Source organism: Mobula hypostoma, chromosome 5, assembly GCF_963921235.1.
Source record: "Mobula hypostoma chromosome 5, sMobHyp1.1, whole genome shotgun sequence".
Taxonomy (NCBI): Eukaryota; Metazoa; Chordata; class Chondrichthyes; order Myliobatiformes; family Myliobatidae; genus Mobula; species Mobula hypostoma.
In genome coordinates this window covers 128493457-128508598 of record NC_086101.1, presented here as the reverse complement: position 1 = coordinate 128508598, position 15142 = coordinate 128493457, and positions in this window count along the sequence as shown.

Here is a 15142-nt window from a genome sequence, read left to right as displayed (position 1 = left end):
GACATTTGATAGAGGTATGCAAAATTATGAGGGGTATAGATTAGGTAAATGCAAACAGGCTTTTTCCTCTGAAGTTGGATAGGACTAAACTAGAGGTCATGGTTTAAGGGTGAAAGATGGAAAGTTTGAGGGGAACACGAGGAAAAACCAGGGAAACTTCTTCACTCAAAATGTCATGAGAGTGTGGAATGAGCTACCCACGCAAGTGGCGTATGCAAGCTCGATGGATGGTAGGGTATAGAGGGCTATGGTCCCAGTACAGGTCGATGGCAGCAGGCAGTTTAAATGGTTTGGCACAGACTAGATGGGGCAAAGGGCCTGTTTCTGTGCTGTACTTTCCTCGACTCTATGAATTTAACATGGAACAGTTGTTAAAATGGATCAGCATGCGCTCAGTGAGACAAAGGGCCAGAAAAACTGTGCTGCATAAGTGCCTCTGTGTGTGTGCGTGTGTGTGTTTGTGTTACATACAGTGTAGAGTCTGTAGGTGTGCAGCTGCAGTGGGAATAGGCATCCATACGCAATTCATAAAGTTGCCCTTTCAGTACAACTGATCCATGGCACTCAGGATGTCTATCTCAGCTTGTCCTATTTGCTGGCAACATAATGTACCAACTGCTATACTTCTGTCCATGCAATTCCTAATAGGCTAGGACCTCCTTGCTAATGGACCAAGACCCTTCTTTGCTGTACCCCTCTGTTAGATGGCAACGGCCAGCACACATCATCAAAATACACCCACAGGTATCTTCTTTGAACCCAAGTGAAACAAGGTATCCTTGCCTCCATGCAACAAACAAAAAAAAAACTCTTTATGTCAATCACATGTTATAAATATATTTTTAAATCAGTTTTCAGTTTTAATTCCAGGATTTGCAGTGAATATGGGAAGGAAATAACTTGCCCATCTTGTTAACCTACTGTGGAACTGTCTGTATTTCTGAAGTGTTACGTACCCCGTAACTGGATTGCCAAACCAGCAGAAATGGATCACTCAGTTGGAGTCTGGATTACTGGAACTAAGAAAGTTTTATTAAAGAAATAAGCAACACAGTACTCTAATCAAAAGGATAATAAATGCAACAGTTCAGCAATGATAAACACACATGTACACAGAACTAGGATAATAGGGTCAATCAAGCTCTATCGTCGTCTAGGGGTAAATGACCAGTTTCAAAGTGACGCAAAGTTCAGTTCAATTGAGTTCAGTTCAGTTCACAGTAATCACTACCGTGCGGTGGACGGGGGGTGGGGGGGTGGAGGAGAGAGAGGGTGAAAGCGAATGAATATTCAAAACGGCTTCCACACAGACCTTCGATATTCCTCGCAGTCAGCTTTCGGGCAAGCCCTTTGTAATGTCTTCTGAGGTCACCGACTGTGACCCCTCTGTTTCAGATACGATCATTCCTCAGTGGTGAACCCGGCACCCAGGCAAGGGCTGACACACACCAGGTTCCCGCTGATCGTACCTTTCCACCCTGTGCGTCTCTGGCTTGGTCCCGTGACCAGCCCCTCAAAAACTCTCACCGACTTGTGGGAGGCTCATTGCTTCCAGGGTCTCGTTACCTCGTGGTGTCGTGTGTATCCTGCCTTAGCAAACCTGTCCCTTTTTATCCCCCTGCTGGGGTATCGCCTGTCTATCACACTTCAAACAGTTCAGGGTTCAAAAAGGAGCCGATCTTGACAGTTCTCAGACCGGTGTCTCCTTCCGTTAAACTCTCTCGTCTCTTCATTAACATTTCCAAATGCTGCTTCATTGTCTTCCTTATCTCTCTTTCTCCTGAAGACAGGTGGCAGATCAACTGCTGATCCCACTGGTGCCAGCACAGGACAGTTAACATCTTAGTCTATGTGTACTTTTTGTAACCCTCTTTCGTCACAGAAGTTACCATCTTCTTACTCAACCGCAAGTAACATATGTCTTTCTGTGTTTCTAGAGGCATTTCATTTGATGTGCAGCTTTGTTATGTTAGGTCGATGTTGTCTTCAATGAAAAGAAAACTTCACTGATTTCTGTCAAAACAGTAGAATACTTGGCTTTTGATTGTGAATATTTTGTGTCCGTAATATTTTCTGGTTGCATGCACAACATGCATACTGGAATAGAAGCAATTCAACTGTAACTGGCTGTTCTTCTATAAAATCCCATTCTTAGTCTCACTCTTAGGATTGGAACATATAAATAAGAAGCACTTTAGGCTATTTGGCCCCTTGACAATGTTCTGTCATATAATAAGGCCATGGCTGATCTAATTGTACTGTATCCCTCAGCTTGATTCAACAAAGAATGGGATTAGACCCTTCAGCAGTAGAATGACCCTTTGTAAATCGATGGTTGGGTTGGTTCAAGAGGTCTGTAGGTGCACAGACCATGAACCAGACTGAGCAAGGCTGCTGTGCCTTCTCCATCCTTGTTTTCTGTATCAAACTAACTTTCATCCTTCAGCAAAGGGCAATCTAACATCTCAAATAAGGAACAGGATCAGAAAAGATCAGAAGTATTCAGCAGGTCAGGCAAGCTAATACATCTGTTTTCGTTTCAGATTTGCAGCATATGCAGGTTTTTTTATTTCATTTATTTCCCAAGTATTTTTCCACATTACCTTGTGAGACACTCTGTAAATGTATTTGAGGTAAGGCTTGAAGTAAGGTGTTGTCGAATATCAAGAAGACAGTCTGGCTAACAATTCGAATTACTGTCAAAACCAAGAATGAATCAGAGCACAAGAGTACATAATCAGTACGTACTTCTTTGACCCATTCCAAGGCTAAAATGACAGCAACCTTCTCAGATGTGAATACTGATACATTGTCTGACAACCTTTTGAACATAAGCAGAAAGACCTGAATGACCTGCTACTGGATATTTCGAACCAAATGTGCAGATATGTAAGAATCCATAATATCTGCCTTGCATATATTGATGAACTTCCTGTGCCACCGATATACAATCATTCTTCATCTTGGTCTTTTCCTGAAGGCATTTTCCACAGGTAAAAGGAAAAACCATGAAGGAGCAACAGAAAAAGGGTATACTGGGACAATAATTCACATTAAACATCCAAAGATTATGTGCCCATTCGTTTCCCATCTAACAAAGCAGAAGACTTATTCCTCTACTAGTGTTTCCAGTATTGAATGACCAACTTTATGACCTCTTAGGTCAACCCAATAAACCTCTGCTAACTGTAAACTGCATAGATACAAAGGTGGGTATGATTTAATAGCACCACAAAATACAGTGTCTATAAAAAGTATTCACACCCCTTGGAAGTTTTCATGTCATATTGTTTTACAACATTGAAACTAAGTGGATTTAATTTGGCTTTTTTTGACACTGATCAACAGAAAAAGACTCTTTTGTGTCAAAGTGAAAACAGATCTCCACAAATTGATCTAAATTAATTACAAATGTAAAACATAAAATAATTGATGCAGAAGTTTTCACCTCCTCCCCCCCCCCCCCCCATGATATGATGCACTAAGCTGGTTTAGAAGTTACATAATTAGTCAAATGGAAATCTGGTTTTGGAAACCTGTTTGCAGTCAAGGTGTTTCAATCGATCGTAGTAAAAATACACCTGTGTCTAGAGGTCCACAGCTGGAGTACAATCTTCAAGAAATGGAAAGAATATCTTTTCTAAATCTGCCTAGAGCAGGCCATCCTCAAAAACTGAGTGACCATGCAGGAAGGAAACTAGTGATGGAGGCCACCAAGAGACCAATGAAGACTCTGGAGGAGTTTCAAGCTTAAGTGGCTGAGATGGGAGAGACTCCGCATACAACAATTTTTGCCTGGGTGTTTCACCGGTCGCAGCTTTATGGGAAAGAGGCAAAGAGAAAGCCACTGTTGGGGAAAAAAAAACTCACATGAAATCTCAGCTAGAGTTTGCCAGAAGGTATGTGGGAGACTCTGAAGTCAGCTGGAAGAAAGTTCTATGCTCTGATTAAACCAAAATTGAGCTTTTTGGTCATCAGACTAACTGCTATGTTTGACATAAGCCAGATACTGCACATCATCAAAAGCACACCATCCCTACTGTGAAGTATGGTGGAAGCTGCATCGTGCTGTCACTGCAGCAGACCTTGAAGGATTGTGAAGGTAGAGGGTGAAATAAATGCAGCAAAATACAGGGAAATCCTGAAGGAAAACCTTTTACAATCTACAAGAGAACAGCAACTTGGGAGAAAATTTGTTTTCCAGCAAGACAATGACCCAAAGCATAAAGCCAAAGCTACACAGGAATGGCTTAAAAACAACAAAGTTAATGTCCTGGAGTGGCCAAGTCAGAGTCTATGTCTCAATCCAATTGTGAATTTGTGGCTGGACTTGTAAAGAGCTGTCACTCATGATCTCCATACAATCTGACAGAGCTTGAGCAGTTTTGTAAAGCAGAATGGGGAAAAGTTGCGGTGCCCAGATGTGCCAAGCTGATAGACCTATCCAGACAGACTCCAGGCTGAATTGCTGCCAAAGGTACTTCTGCTAAATACTGACTTGAAGGAGGGGGAAATGGTGAATACTTATGCAATCAATTATTTTGTGTTTTATATTTGTAATTAATTTGGATCACTTTCTGTTTTCACTTTCACACAAGAGTCTTTTTCTTTTGATGAGTGTCAAAAAAAGCCAAATTAAATCCACTGTGAATTAATGTTGTAAAACAATAAAACATGAAAACATCCAAGGGAGCTGAATACTTTTTATAGGGACTTTAATCTCAATGCTTGAACTTGAATTTTGTCTAGGGGCTTTAAGACCACTAGGGACATTGATCCATAAGCAACAAATCCGTAATCAAAGACAGATCTAATTAAACCAATATATACAGTATATTTGTAAAATCACTATTTTAAGTCAACTTAGGACCTTTCTTCATAACCCTACACTGCCTCCTTAAGAACTGAGTGATGACTAGAGGTACTTACTTTCACTGCAGACTGGCCAGGATACTATAACTGAGAGGAAGAAGCTTTGTATTCCAACCACATTTCCTGGTGGGAAAGAGAAGAGAAAAAGGATTTACAAATCTTTAGAGGAACAAATTGTTGGCCAGAAAGAAATACAATCTACAGATTAGTGAACAGGAATGAGGCAAGGGTGGTGGAAACAGATAATGTTTCTGGTGTTGTGGTGGCAGGAATAGAATCAGCCATTTGCGAGACTGTCATTGCAGTTGTCATTTTGTGAACTGTTTGGTGAACTGATTCTTTCTCTGGGATAACTTAATCAGAGTAGTTGAACACAGAGACAAATGTTTTTTGTTAAAGGTCTGGTAAACCTGAGATCATTCTCAGATAAGAAGCTCTTCATTATGTAAAATGGCAGATTTGCAGAATGGACAACTGGTTGATTGCCTAGTATTCACCAGACCTAGTTACATTGGTTTGAACCTGTTTGTGTTGGATGGAACTAAAGAAATCAGCTAAGGCACAAAACTGAAGGAAGATCTGTAAAGCTATACTGCTTGTAGCTTTGGGCTACATCTAATAAGAAGCTAACATAGGTCAGTCAAATGACCTTGAACCAATAGAATTGAAACAACATAGTTTGATCTGATAAGGAAAGTAATAAGAATGGAGGAAGTACAGAGCACAGGCAGCAAAAACTCTATAGCCCCCAGCGTTTGCAAAACATTTCCCACATCAGAAATGTTAGATTACATTGGGATTAAGGAGCATGCCTGGCCAGCATGGATACCTTTTCTCAGGTATTATGTTTTTGATTCTTTGACAGTTCATGGAGGATCAATCTGGGAAACCTAGTGGGTGTGCACACAGGTTTTCAGTTGTGTAAATTCACATGCTTGTGAACTGGCCCTATAAAGGTACTTGTCAGTAAATCCAGATTCTTTCTGTGCCTAACTGATCATTAGTTAGGGAGAAATCAGTGAAAGTTAACAGAAGGCAATTGGAAGAGGAAGAGGAGGAAAACAATGTGTTGCATTATCAAGTCCTAAGACAATGTAGCAGCCTTGAAAACATCTAAGAAGGCTGTTCTCTTCCCTGGTGTTAAATGAAGACAACACAATGATTGGAGCAACAAACAGTCTGCTGGAGGGACTCATCTGTTAGATAAAGGAGTTGAAGAAGTTTCGAGTTGAAAGCCTGCATTATGCATTGTGATAGGTTTCTTTCTGGTGGTCTGCTTTCTTTCCACACCCAAAAGTTGTGCTGATTTGTAGGTTAGTTGGTTATTGCAACCTACCCCTTGTGTAGGTGCGAGGTAGAAGAATCAGCAGGGAAATTGATGGGCCCATGAGAGAGAAAAAGTTAAAGGGAAAATTTGGAATGGGATTGCTCTTGAAATCAGCATAGACTCAAGGTGTCAAATAACCTCCTTCTAATTTTAGGTTTGTCTCCTTAGAGCTCAATAACTTTCTACCACTGCCCTGCCCCACTCATTCTTTTCTCTAGGGTGCTGCTTAAACTTTATCGTTACAAACAAGGTTTTGTTTCTCTGCCCCGAGAGGACTTTGGCAGCATGGTATCAATGATTAATAGATTATGCTCACATGAAGCCTTGTAATTTTTTGTTGTTTCAGTTCAACACAAACACTAACAGACTCCTTGCTTTTCACCAGGGGAATGAAGGGAGTGCAGGCTTCTTCCTTGTGGTGAAGAAGAAGGGTGGACTCCAACCATGTATAGGTTATTGAGGTTTCAATAAGATCTCACTGAAGAACTACTGATGGTCATGGCTTTCCAGTTGCTTCAAGAGGCAAACATCTTTACAAAACTGAACCTCCAAAATGCATAGAACCTGATCCACATTTGGGGGGTGGGGGTGTTATATGGAAAACAGATTTTAATACCTTTATTGACTGCTATGAATATCTCTTGATGCATTTTGGTTTAGTTAACATCCCAGCAGTCTTCCAGTGTTGGGCACATGGTCAAGTGGTTAAGGCGTTCGTCTAGTAACCTCAAGGTCGCTAGTTCAAGCCTCAGCAAGTACTTAATCACACATTGCTCTAGTCTGTGTAAGGAGTGGTACCCCACACAGACTTCCAATCTGAGCCTTGGAAGGCATGAAAATGCCTGATGCAGGCTTCTTATGGTCTGAGTCGACATTCCCACCCCCTCCAATCTTCCAGGCCCTTATCATTGACATTCTCTGAGAAATGCTAAATCATTTTGGCTTTGTGTACCTGGATAACATAAACATACTCACCTACTCCAAGATCTATTATGAACATGCCTAACATGTTGGACATGTTCTTCAGTAATTATTCCAGTACCAACCATTTATCAAATTGTAGGGGAGTGAGTTCCATGCCTCCGCAGTCTACTTCCTTGGGTTTACTATCTCTAAGGGGAATCTGCAGATGGACCCTAGCAAGACCCATGCCATCAGGGATTGGTCGCATCCCACCATGATCAAACAGCTCCAGCGGTTTCTGAGATGCGCTAATTTTTACCGAAGGTTCATCCACAACTTCAGTTCCATCGCAGCACCCCTTACTGTTTTTACTAGGGGAACATTCAGCCCATTTCACTGGACTACAGGAACCAAGGTAGCTTTCCAGGAATTGAAGCATCGCTTCATGATTTCTCCAGTCCTTGTTCTCTCTGACTCAGTCATTGTTGAAGTAGATGCCTCAGATGTTGGGGTTGGGACTTTTCTCTCATAATGACCCCTGTCTGACCAGAATGAGGTGCTTTCCTCTCCCATCAGCTCTCTCCTGCAGAGCAGAATTATGACTTAGGGAATAGAGAGCTGTTGGCAGTCAAATTAGCCCTAGTAGAGTAGAGATATTGGTTGAAAGGGACCAAATATCCATTTGTGGTCTGGATTGACAGAAGAACTTGGTGTATATTCAAGATATGGAACCTGTCACCATCCTAAAACCCATCATCCCAAAGTCCAGTCTGATGGCCAATAAGAGGTTGTGACCATTGTCAGGAGAGCACAACAGCAGGAGGCAGACCCAGGGAATGGCCCATCAGGTCAGATTTTCCTCACTAGTTCTGTCATCCAGGTGTGTTAAGTTGGGATCACACACAACATACCGATGGGCATCTGGTTATTGCATGAGTGCTGGAATTCATGATGAGGCAGTTCTGGTGGCTGGGCATGTCTGGGGTTGTTAAATCATTTGTGGCAGTCTTCACGGAACAAGGAACCTGGATCACATCCACAGGGTCTGCTATCCCCATTGATCATTCCTTCCTGTCCCTGGTCCCATATTTCCATGGATCTCGTTACTAGCCTGACACCATTGTGAAGCAACACTGTGGTAATGCTGGTAGTGGACTGATTCTCCAAAGTCTGCCACTTTGTGCGCCAACCCAAGCTCACCTCAACTCAGGAAACAGCTGACCTTATGGTGCAACATGCATTTAGAGTGCATGGCTTTCCCTGGGATGTTGTTTTTGATCAAGGCCCTCAGTGTACCTCCTATCCCGTCTCTAGAAGGCCTTAAGTCAGCTCATTGGAGCTAAGGGCAGCCTCTCATCAGGATTTCCTCCCCAGTCCAGTGGGCAGATGGGGAGGTCCAACCCAGACCTTGAGAAGACACTGAGGTGCCTTGAATAAGACAACCCATCCACTTGGAGTTATCATCTACTCTGGGTAGAGTTTGCTCATGACACTCAGGCCATGAGGGTATCTCTGTCTTTGAGTGTCAGTTTGGTTATCCACCACCTCTGTTTCCTGAGCAGGAGTCCATAGTGAGAGTCTCGTCTGCTGAACAGTAGGTCGATTGTTGCTGGCAGAAGTGGAAGAAAGCTCAGGAAGCTCTGCTGAAGGCCTCTACTTCAGCAACAGTGGCATGCCAATGATGGAAGGCGGCTGGGGCCTTTGTTGCCGGGTTTGGAGGACCTGAGTTATAAGGAAAGATTGAATAGGATGGGACTTTATTCCTTGGAATGTAGAAGATTGAGGGGAGATTTGATAAGGGTATACAAAATTATGAGGAGTATAGATAAGGTAAATGCAAGCAGGCTTTTTTCACTGATGTAGGGTGGGACCACAACTAGAGGTCATGGATTAAGTGTGAAAGGGGAAAATTTTAAGGGAACATGAGAGGAAACATCTTCACTCAAAGAGTTGTGAGAATGTGGAACAAGCTGCTAGCACAAGTGATGTATGCAAGCTTGATTTCTACCTTTAAAAGACGCTTGAATAGGTACATGGATGGTAGGGGTATAGAGTGCTATGGTCCAGGTCCAAGGTGATGGGAGGTGGCAGTTTAAATGCTTTGGCATGGACTAGATGGGCTGAAGGCCTCTATCTGTGCTGTATCTTTCTATGACGCTGTGGCTGCCGCCGGCTCCTCACATCATCGATGATCCATCGGTGTACACCATCCTTTGGCTTCTGGACAGCCATCTAGATTATGGCCAGCTCCAGTATTAGGTGGATTGCAAGGGTCAGAGGCCCGAAGCAAAAATCATGGGATTCCTGCCATGTCATCCTGGAGCCGGATCTGCTCAGATACTTCTACTGTCACCACCCGAATCTCCCTGGAGTGTCAGGTGCTGGTTGTGGGGGTGGGAAGAGTGTGCTGTCTGATGACCAGAGGCACCAGTGTCCTCCAGGCTCTGATGCTCCTCTTCCCCTGATTATTGGTTGATTAGTTCACCAGTTTCTCGTTTTAGTTATCAGTGTACTTGTGCTTTGTTTTGTTTCTCTATTTAAGTTCACTCAGCTTTCCATTGTCTTTACTCAGTCTGGAGTTTTCCCACCCTGTGTTCCTTACAAATCAGTTCTCAAGTAAAGATTGTTCCATCAACTCCATCCTCATCTCTGGTCTGCTCTACACTTGGATCCTCCTGGTCTATGTCTCTGCTGGAAGTCCACTGGTTAAAGGTATTGAAATTTGCTATAACAGCCCCAGTTTATCCTAGCCTGGCAACTACCTCCATTACATTTTTTGTAACAATGAGGACTACAACTTTATATATTTTCTTATCAAGGAATCATTTTGGTTTTATACTCAGGACATCTATCTCAAATTACTTTGTTTCAAAATCTGCATTCTGGTGGATAATAATTGATCTGAGCAAGTACACTGTATCATCTAATTCATAATGTGCTGGTTGTTGTCCTAATTGCTGATAATTGAACTCTTATTTATTAATATAGTGAACAATTCTAGTTTCTATTCCATCCCACCTCTTGCTGTTCGTGCTTTTGTTTGATTAAATCCTACAAAGCTGGCAGTAGCTGCAATTTTCTGATCAAACAATCACATCACCTGAACCTTGTTGATTTACGTGTTCGTTTGTTTTCTTCCTTTCATATAAATGCAAGGACTGAAATCAAAAAGCTGACCAAAAATCATGCAATGCAGCAATTTTTTATGGGAAAGAAAATGAAAGCTGCATGTAGTTCATGCCTTCCAACATTGATGACATATTTCAACTGCATTGGTTTGACAAATTTAAGGTAAATATGTCCTTTGTCACTGTGGTCACATTGGCATGTGCAGCGTTTACTCCTCGTCCATCAGGCTACTTGAGAAGGAGGTGGTGAGCTGCATTCTTGAGTACACTTTCTCTGGAAGCACAGTGGTGCAGTTGTTAGCACAAACCCCTCAGAAGCAGGTTCAGCATTGACCTCTGGTGCAGTCTGCATGGAGCTTGTATGTTCACCCTGTCAGAGTGCAGCAATCTCCTCTCCCCCCTCAACCAGGTGTTCCAGTTTCCTCCCACCTCCCAAATACACTCACTGGGCACTTTATCAGGTGCATATGTAGACCAGCTTGTTAATGCAAATATCTAATCAGCCAATCACGTGGCAGCAAATCACTGCATACAAAACATACAGACCTGGATAAGAGGTTTAGTTGTTGTTCAGACCACACATCAGAATGGGGAAGAAATGTGATCGAAGTAACTTTGACCATAAATGATTGTTGGTGCCAGATGGGGTGGTTTGGGTATTTCATAGACTGCTGATATCCTGGGATTTTCACATACAGCACTCTCTAGAGTTTACAGAGAATAATGCAAAAAAAAATCCAGTGAGCAGAAGTTCTGTGGGAGAAAATATCTTGATAATTTGAGATTAGAGCAAAATGGCCAGACTGGTTAATGTTGACAGGAAGGTGACAATACATCAAATGAACAGATGTTACTGTGGTGTGTAGAAGAGCATCTCTAAACACACAACATGTTAAAACTTGAAGTGGACGAACTACAGCAGCAGAAGACCATGAACACACACTCAATGACCACTTTATCAGGGCGTCGAATGTGTATTTGGCCTGATGTGAATGCAAGTATTTCACTCTCATGCCAGTAGAACTATGTTCAAACATGTCATTATCTTTCCAACAGTGAGTCAATGTGTGACTTTGAAGTGTCAGAGCTGAAAGACTGTTCCAATCTGTGATCTTTACCATCCTCAGGATCAAACATGTCATATCTGCCAATAGAGCCATTTGGGAGAGCCATCTAATCTTGTTTTGATGTATTAGGGGCAGTGATGTACTTGGCTCAGGCAATAGTCTTGTGAAGGCCACACTGGCTTCCCATTGCAGCTTTCTATGCAACGTACTATAGTTGGTACACATGGAGGCATTTGAGAAAGATGAGAACGGCTCCAGAAAAAAGCTATAAAAATCGGAAGTGATACCTGAAGTTCATCTAAAATTTACAAAGTGAGAGTCAACAATACCCTTCAATAATTCCAAAGGTGAATTACTGTGTGCTTTTGTGATTGCATTGAGACACCAGATATATTGCTAAAAATTAAAAGTTTTATTAAAAAGGCATAAAACTTATTACTTGCATTCAAATTTTTGGCACAGACAGAAATCTATTTATTATTTATTATTTTGTTTAGGGATAAAGCATGGTAACATGTCCTTCTTGCTCAATGTGCCTGCACCACCCAATTTAATCCATTTGTCCAACTAACCAACTAGCCTGTATGTTTTTGAACTGTGGGGGGAAACAGGAGCACCCAAAGGAAGCCAACATGGTCACAGGGAGAACGTACAAATTCCTTAAAAACAGCAGCGGGAGCTAGTTATATTGCTGAGAAGAGGTCACATCCTAAGGCTTTCCTACTTGATCAATATCTTGATATGAACACACACCTGGATATAGAGAAGAGAGTGTTTTCTATGTTTAAGGATACATATGAGATTGTAAGCCATGGTAAGATTGCTCCAATCCAAAAGCAATGTCGCATGCAATGGAAAATATGTCAGAAATGCAAATGTGAGGACTGCCAAGATATACATATTCCATGGAAAGGAGACTGTTTCTGAGATATGCTGAACTATGTTCACAGCTCGCTGTAGTTGCTTACAGTCATGTTCAAAGCATTTACTATTCCAAGTTGTGATGTATCCAATTAGGGTGCTTTCTATTGTGCACTGATAAAATTTGGTGAAGGTCAAAAGTGACATGGTAATTTGCTTAGCTTCTGAAGGAAGATGAGTTACGGGTGTACTTTCTTGTCTGTAGCATCCATGTGGTTGGACCATGACAGGCAATTGGTAATCCTCACTCATAGTCATAGTCATAGTCATACTTTATTGATCCCAGGGGAAATTGTTTTTCGTTACAGTTGCACTATAAATAATTAAATAGTAATAGAACCATAAACAGTTAAATAGTAATATGTAAATTATGCCAGGAAATAAGTCCAGGACCAGCCTAGTGGCTCAGGGTGTCTGACCCTCCAAGGGAGGAGTTGTAAAGTTTGATGGCCACAGGCAGGAATTACTTCCTATGACGCTCTGCGTTGCATCTTGGTGGAATGAGTCTCTGGCTGAATGTACTCCTGTGCCCAACCAGTACATTATGTAGAGGATGGGAGACATTGTCCAAGATGGCATGCAACTTGGACAGCATCCTCTTTTCAGACACCACCGTCAGAGAGTCCAGTTCCATCCCCACAACATCACTGGCCTTACGAATGAGTCTGTTGATTCTGTTGGTGTCTGCTACCCTCAGCCTGCTGCCCCAGCACACAACAGCAAACGTGATCGCACTGGCCACCACAGACTTGTAGAACATCCTCAGCATCGTCCGGCAGATGTTAAAGGACATCAGTCTCCTCAGGAAATAGAGACGGCTCTGACCGTTCTTGTAGACAGCCTCAGTGTTCTTTAACCAGTCCAGTTTATTGTCAATTCGTATCCCCAGGTATTTGTAATCCTCCACCATGTCCACACCGACCCCTTGGATGGAAACAGGGGTCACCGGTACCTTAGCTCTCCTCAAGTCTACCACCAGCTCCTTAGTCTTTTTCACATTAAGCTGCAGATAATTCTGTAGCCCTGTACTCAGCCTCATCTCCCTTGCAGATGCATCCAACTATGGCAGAGTCATCCGAAAACATCTGAAGATGACAAGACTCTGTAACGTTTCGTTATATTGGCTCGTGTATGTCTAGGGGAAATCCAGCCCAGCACCCGTCTCAACAGTCCCCACAGGGTTGGTCGCCGCCCGAATCAATCACAAACATCAATCATCAGCCAGCACACCCAGTAAATTTTAACAAATACACTTTATAGATATTACTAATTCTATGACATTAATATGCATTTGATACAGAGAGGAAAGTAATGAAAAAAAGGCGCCAACACTTATCAAAGTCCAAGTTCTTCGCACGCTACCGTTGGAGCTCAATCGATTCCTGACGACCACCCAAATCCTGTCGACTCACGGCTCGGGTCCACCCGGAGTGATCGACCGGAGCCTCTCCGCACGTCCGTGGTCCTCCCCATCTCTCCTCCGACTCCCCGTCTCTCCTCCGACTCCCCGTCTCTCCATCATCCTCCTTGTCTCTCCTCCGACTCCCCATCTCTCCACCATCCTCCCCGTCTCTCCTCCAACTCCTCGTCTCTCCACCGTCTCCCCGTCTCTCCTCCGACTCCCCGTCTCTCCTCCGACTCCTTGTCTCTCCACCGTCCTCCCCGTCTCTCCTCCGATTCCCCGTCTCTCCTCCATCTTCCCCGTCTCCCCTCCGACTCCCCGTCTCTCCTCCGACTCCCCGTCTCCCCTCCCACTCCCCGTCTCTCCTCCGTCCTCCCCGTCTCCCCTCCAACTCCCCGTCTCCCCTCCAACTCCCCGTCTCTCCACCGACTCCCCGTCTCTCCTCCAACTCCCCGTCTCTCCACCGACTCCCCGTCTCTCCACCGACTCCCCGTCTCTCCTCCAACTCCCCGTCTCTCCTCCGACTCCCCGCCAAAACTCAGTCCACAGTCATATCATACAGCATGGTATCCGAAAACAAAATGATACATAACCACCCATTGGCTAATAGAAGGCTGCTATCTCAATTTAAAGTAAAACAAACTGCTAGCGCAAACTTTCTTCAGCGTTAAAGCACAACAAAGCCGCATTCCCCAGATTAACATAACAAAGTCGCCATTTGAAATGTAACAAAAGAAAGACCCGTACACTCTCCCCCCACCACAAAAAGTCATGCCCTCATGACGTTAACAGAGTTCACCAGTGCTCCTTGTAAAACACAAAACCCAACCCAGGTGCATAAAGCAGTGACATAACTTTGCAGGGCTGTAGAGATCACACCCTGCTCTCCCGGTGCTATATAAGTCAGTCTTTCCGGGGGATGCCTCTGAGGCCTCTGTATTTCCTCTGCCGACTCTCCCTGTTCAGACACCCCAGTTGACCCCTCGGGCCTATCTGTCGGACATTTCCCCTCACCGGGACCCCTCTGCCCCTGTGAGCCCTCTGGCTCGGGTTCTGCCTCCACCCTCTCCTCCCCCAATCCCGGCTGGAATACAGGCGGCTCTGCAACTCCCTCCCTCGGTTCCCCTGACTCAGTGATGGAAGGGCCAGGAGCCTCTTCTCCCGGCACCGGGGATTCAGCGAACGGAAACAGGTACCACACGTCCCAATCATCATCTTCCGATGACGTATCCCTTCTCGAGGTGGGGACCGGCCCCATTTTCTTCACAGTGGGCTCTTCCCTTGCCCCGCGCCCTTGCATAGTCCTCATACTAGGAGTAAACTCCCATTCGGGCTCTGTGTCCATCTTCACCTCTCAACCCAGAGGCAACAGGTGGTTCTGATGGAGTACCTTGACAGGCCCCTGCCCGCCCTCAGGTCTCACCCGGTAAACTGGGAGATTCGGCATCTGACTCTCCACCACATAGGGGGTGGCTGCCCAACGGTCCGCCAACTTGTGCTTACCCTATAGTCCTAAAGTCCG